The sequence below is a fragment of the Egretta garzetta genome, unplaced genomic scaffold (genome assembly GCF_000687185.1).
Source record: "Egretta garzetta isolate BGI_Z169 unplaced genomic scaffold, ASM68718v1 scaffold126, whole genome shotgun sequence".
NCBI classification, from domain to species: domain Eukaryota; kingdom Metazoa; phylum Chordata; class Aves; order Pelecaniformes; family Ardeidae; genus Egretta; species Egretta garzetta.
In genome coordinates this window covers 804,450-810,449 of record NW_009260128.1, presented here as the reverse complement: position 1 = coordinate 810,449, position 6,000 = coordinate 804,450, and the positions used below count along the sequence as shown (strand labels likewise).

The 6,000-nt window shown below is 42.7% G+C and overlaps 1 protein-coding gene across 1 annotated transcript in view; it reads right to left on the bottom strand.

Annotated features, from left to right (window-relative positions):
* LOC104128651 (myelin basic protein) overlaps positions 1–6,000 on the bottom strand; it is a 96,489-nt gene that overhangs the window by 5,636 nt on the left and 84,853 nt on the right. The gene's annotated exons all lie outside the window — the stretch shown is intronic.

Genomic DNA, 6,000 nt, shown 5'->3' with positions numbered 1-6,000 from the left:
GCAGGAATGGATCGTGTATCATTTCTCAGTTCCCAAAGACTACATAATGCTGATAAACTGCATGAGCAATGGGTTTTTTTAAATGAGGGAATCAAATAAGACTGATGGTACTTTCTATTTTCAGTAGGGCTTCCTGAGCGATACAGAAAGAAGTGCAGTAAGCAGAGGTACAAGAAATAACAGAAACAACACGTTGTGAAGAGTGACTACCTTGACTGGTGCTTAGAGCGTGATGCATCTGCTGCAGTGAAAATAGCGTCAAAAATGCGGCGTAGTTACTGCTCTCTGGATGCAGTATGGCAGAGCTTAAAAAAGAACCGGTATGTTTGACTGACCCAGTTACAGACATCTGCCCATCATCGCGCACGTAGAGGCACAAGGCTTGACGTTCAGTGTGACAGATCTGAAGCGTGTTTGATGAGGCACAGAAGAAGGTAGGAGAGAATGAAAATAACGGCAGTGCCACCGTGCTGCTCTTCGTGTAATGAATTCCCTGAGCAGGCAGTGATGTTACAAGCATCATTGTGTGGATGCTAAAAACTTTCATCGGTTTCTAAAGATGAAATAGAAATCCGCAGTGAGACAGTAGCTCACATAAGCACTTCCCTCGGAGCACAAGCGGAATGAACGTTTGACTGTAGGACAGTATGAGTAGTTACTCAGAACACGCTTTGCTGTCATCACCTATAGAAAAACGTTGGTCAGCTTGCCAGGGAAAAAGCTCAGTCTGGTTGATGGAGTGGGGCGCCTGACTCGTGAGCGGTCTGGTGATTTTTGACAAATAAGTGAATACCTATAGCACAGATTTTCAGAGGTTTGAAGAGTCTTGTTGCACTTTGAGTGAAATCTTGTGACATCAGTAGCATCAGGATGGCCCTGACTGCCTCAAGCTGCACAGAGATTTGCATGTTCTAAGACTCTTCCACGAAAGGTCCCATGAAACCATCTAGTGTTACTGCTCAAAGCTGCCACATGGAAGTTTTATTTTTAAGTGAATGGTGTCAGACCTTGTGATGTTACATGAATGAAATGGATTTATTATGTTGGGTTATGAAAAATCACTCATCCATCTTCGTGAGTGGCCTTTTCAGTTACTGAATTCGGAGGAGAACTGAAATTCAGATATATTGTTTAGAAGATTAATTTCCATGGAATAAAAATTGAGCCGATGCAGAGAAGTTCAGCTGGTATTTATCAGTGTCATTTACTGTTTAAAAAACAGGAATTTCTGAATTTTACTGGATCTGCGAGATTTCTGTAGTGTCAGGCAGTCAGTCCTGCTTATGCATCTGCAGCAGGTTCTACTTTTTCACCAGTTCCAGCGTTGCCACAATATCCTCTGCTGTTGCAATGAGGAGGAGGGAGCCAGTAGGGCATCAACATGTGTTTAGAACAAGTTACTTCAGCCATGTGTTTCTCTTTTTAATCTCTGTTCAAGTGAAGTGTTGCTTTGCCTCTGGAGCCAGCCCGCTGCCCTGCCTTTGGGATGAACACTGTGGTGGTGCAGAGCTGAATGCCCATCTTTAGCAGCAGGAACTGGTTGCTGCCCTAACAGAAAAACTATTGCAGTACATGAAGCAGAAAACTTCAAAATCGGATTTGGTTGCAGGTAGCCTGCGGCTCCGCAGTGGGCTGTGGCTTGCCACCAGGCAATTATCTCAGAAAAGGTGGGATGGTAGGTTTTTACTGTGTAGATGAGGTTGAGTTTCCTGAATTTAGCATTCTGATCAATTGCTAGGTGCTAATAATTTGGCGTCTTGAAAAGGTTATCGTGTAGTACGTACAAACTTTCTTCTGTCTGTGGTGCCAAGTGGCAGCATCGTCTTTGACTGGGTCCCCTTCTAAAACTTCCTGGGTAGCAGCAAGTACGAAGCTGTTTTTAATGATGGTTCTGTATGAGTTCAATGATTTTCCCAGTGTTACAAATTAAGTCCTTTCCTTTCATTGTCATCAGCAAGCTTCACCTGTGGTCAGAATATCCCATGTTATTCTCAATTTGTGGCAGCTGATTACATGTTTCCCTTTGTTGTTAGAATTACTCTTCCACCTGTAGTTTGTTCTTTCAGGTTTTGGACTCCTAGGGGCAAGGGGGGTGGGGGTGAGGGTGAAATCAAGTGGTTTTTTTCCTGAGATTGCTCACATTCATGATTTATGAAAACATTTCCCTCAAAAGAGTAATAACTGATATCTATAGGTGTTAAAAGCTAAACCTGAATGGTTTCAGGCAATGCTTTGCTGAATGAAAGAGAAAAGTGATCCAGTTTATCCTGCTAGGGCGGGCTACTGAGGTGGTGGTTTAGAACTGGGCTTTTGTGAATGAGCTCCTCGAGGCGCTGCACATTTCACAAATATTCAGAAGACCACCTTTTAACTTTACATATGCTTTAAGTGCTTGGGTGGGTGGGGGGAAGCATTTAACCTTAAAATCTAATACAGCAGGGCAACCACGTTTTAGGAACGGGTGACATTTACTTGTTGTTTCTTTGCGTGATGGGTCTCGATCGCCCGGCAGCTGCAGCGAGCTCTCCCCACACCTCTTGCAACGCTGTCACGAATTTCAGTCTTGGGAGCATTGCCAGTAAAAAGCAAGCCTGGCTTCCACATCCGTATGTGTTATGAAAGGTACTCACAAAGTATAATCTTGAATTCAGAGCCCTAGGGTATTGCCTGTTAATTTGAAAACAGAGGTGCCTCTGTTTCTGCTCTTAAAAAAACCCCAAATTTTAAAAATTAACACTTTCCAGGGTAACTGAATAGTTTGTAGTCATGAGCAGTCTCTCTGTCAGAAAAAATAGAAGAGAACACTCAGGTTCTCACTGTTCCCCGTTAACTTTTTGTTCGAGCTTAATAAATGATCCCTACTAAGTCAGCTCGGCTGTACACTCAGAAAAGCCAAAAAGGAAGGATCCCTTAACCTGAATAATCCTAATTATTAGAAAAGGTTTGCCAGTACTGGAAGTTTAAGCGGTATCTGGGAGATCTGATGATGCAGCACAGTTTGTAACTTCACTGTGAAATTAATAGCTTTCAGGATTAACAGTGTAAATAAGAACACTCTTTAAAACGTATGTAAAATACCCACAGCTATTCCATACTGGGGAGGGATTCAGTATGGGAATCCCTTGAAGCTCTTTCTGGTGATGCACAGGAAAGCTGCATTACTTCACTGTGCCACTGACCTTCACTGGCTTGGCCACCAAGACAAAAGAAGAGAAGAGAGTAAGTTTCAATGTAGTGCAAAGAAAGCATGCAGGTGGTTTGAGTCTGACCAGGAGCCGTATGTTGGCATTGCATCCCCTGTCTTAGCCATGTACTTCCACATCAAATGAATTAAGTTTACCTGTATTAATATTTTGAAAGAGCTGTTGGAAAAAAAATAAATTGCCATTTCTCTAATACGGTACCAAGAATCCATACGTCATTCAGTATGGGCTCCGCTTTGGGGTTTGTGCAAGATCCTTGCATTTCCAGTTGAGGTGAAGGTACCTGAGTACCTGCTCTTGGCCGTTCTGAGAGAGCAAGGCCTAACCGCGTCGGGAGGTGTTTTTTGTGGCAGTTAAGAAGGGCGAAGGGGTGTTGCCACCCGTACTGCGACTCCGCAGCAGACCAGAGAAGGGCAGCAGCCTTGTGGGGTTTGATAAATGGAGCAGGCCCTTCTGGTCTGCACGTTTGGACACCAGGTTTGTGATCGTACACGCATCCGACCTGAGACGTGGTGGGATCTGGGGGATTAAATTCATTTTTCATATAAACAGAACTGCAGTTGTGTGTTCTACGTGTCCTACTTGGCTTTGTTTTCAGATTTGATGCGCAGGTATACAAAAATGTGCTGCTGCTGCAGCAGACTTTTTTTTTTTTTGTGATATGATGAGATCCCATGAAACACATATCTGACTTTGCTCGGTTCAAACATGGGGTCTCAGATCTTGCAACTCAGTAAGGGGGATTTTTCAATGCGTGTTATAAGGTCTTGCTGAGAGCTCTCATCCTCCACAAGAGGATTGCTTGTAACTGAAGATTGCTAAACTTAAAGCTCTAATTCCCAATCAATAGGTGATACGCCTTAGTGACAATAATAGTATTAAGGTATTTTTGCTTTGGTGTACTGAATTTATATCTTTTTCCAATTCCTTTCAGTATCGTTAGTATGTAGTTTTGTTGCCTACTTAAGGATGTGAAATGAAAAGCTAAAGAACATCACATGTTGTTTCTGTAATAGCAAAATCCAAATACATACAAAATGTGGAAATAGCTGATTTAAAATGCAGTCAACCGCAAGGAAGTTTTCTTGACATTAGTAAGAATGAAAAACAGTGGATGTTTGCATGGATTCAGTGGGTTTCATGGTTTTCAATCGATTCTCTTCACAAAAGATACCTACTGAATTTAAAAGAAATCCTACAAAACCTACAAATTTCAAATTCATATAGATCTGAAAAATACATTTAGATTGCCTTAGAAAACCAAACTGTTACACAACCTACAGGATGTAATGCTTAAGCCTCAGTAAGAAATTTGCAGCTGTACTGGAAGACTAAGATTAGCCTTTAAGCGTTAAGCGATGAATACTGTTGGTGCTGGTTTGCGGGAAGAGCAAGGTGAAGGAGCAACAGGCAGTCTGTAAGCCACTTGGCTCCTTTTGTGTTAGTCCTTGAAATGGACTCTTGAATCCAAATTCTCTCTAAGCATAAAGAAACTTCTACCCAGGTTTGAATTTCTGTAGTTAGTGCCATTTCAAAGCAGTATTCCAAACAGGAATTGCGATGCATCCTTTCAGTGAATATTTATACACTCTTGTTTAAAAAAAATAATAGTGGCAATTTATTATATACAGTTTGACCAGAGCAATCATGGGGAATCTGACAGGCGCTTGCATACAGGCATTGCCTCACCTCAGGATTTGGAGGTGCTTTGTATGTGGGGTTGCTTGTATGCTTGGGGTTGCTGCCTCGGAGCCTTCCAGCGCTGGTACCCAGCGCGACCCCTTGGGCTGCAATAGAACACACAGCACGGGTGTAATGTGGGGGTGTCCTTCTCCAGCCGTACTCCGGTAGTAACCTACCTACTGTAAACGTCCGCTGCTGACCCAGAGCTATGTTACCCTGGTGTTGCTGCTTCCATTTTCATTCGCATACACCCCAAGCACTGATTTGCTCTTCGGGGTGGTGCTTGTTCCAGGCCGTTCACAACTTGCTGATCTGCTACAAAATGCAATGGGAGTGCTGGCATCTTCCCCACATGCTGAAGGCATTGTAATTAACTGGCTCATTCAACAGCTCCTCCAATATCTCTAGGGAGTATGAACCACACATCCTCCTAATGGCACTGTTAACTTCTACTAATGTGGACATTAAGACAGAAAGGAAATTACTCCCTCAAAGTTACAGAGGAGAATTGGTAGGAAGAGAGATGCAGAGTCTGGGAGATTCTGCCTTCCGGTGTTGTGCTGAGATCATTAATGAAATCTTTGCCTAGAAACAGCTGAGGAACAGAAAGAGGAAGAATTCTTAGCAGAAAGATGGGAACAAAAAAAACATGTGAGGGAAGACTAGAGCTGACTGAGAAGTAAGAAACCCAAGGAAGATGAGGAGGAGGACGGCATGAAGAAGGAAAGAGAACACTGACTGTCGAGAGAGCTGAACATGCTAATCGATAATCCAGAACCATGTTTCTCCATAACCCTCTTACTCACTAGTGCTTTGATGATCAGGGTTCACAAATTAGGAGGCAAGAGGAAAGAATTACTGGGGGAACACAAAGAATTGGGACAGTTGTTCAGGACAGTAGTTCTGGTTTATGACAGGTCCGGAGTGAGAGACTGGTGCCATCGTACTTTCTGGCTTTTTTTTTCTCCATGGCCAACTTATTCTGTTGTTGTGATATGTGATAAATGGTTTCAGGGGAAACTCCAATGCTTTAATTTACCTTTGCTTTTCTGAAGCATTTTTCTGCCTAGCATTAATCAATTTATTCAAATATTCTTTGTGATAGAGGTTCTTT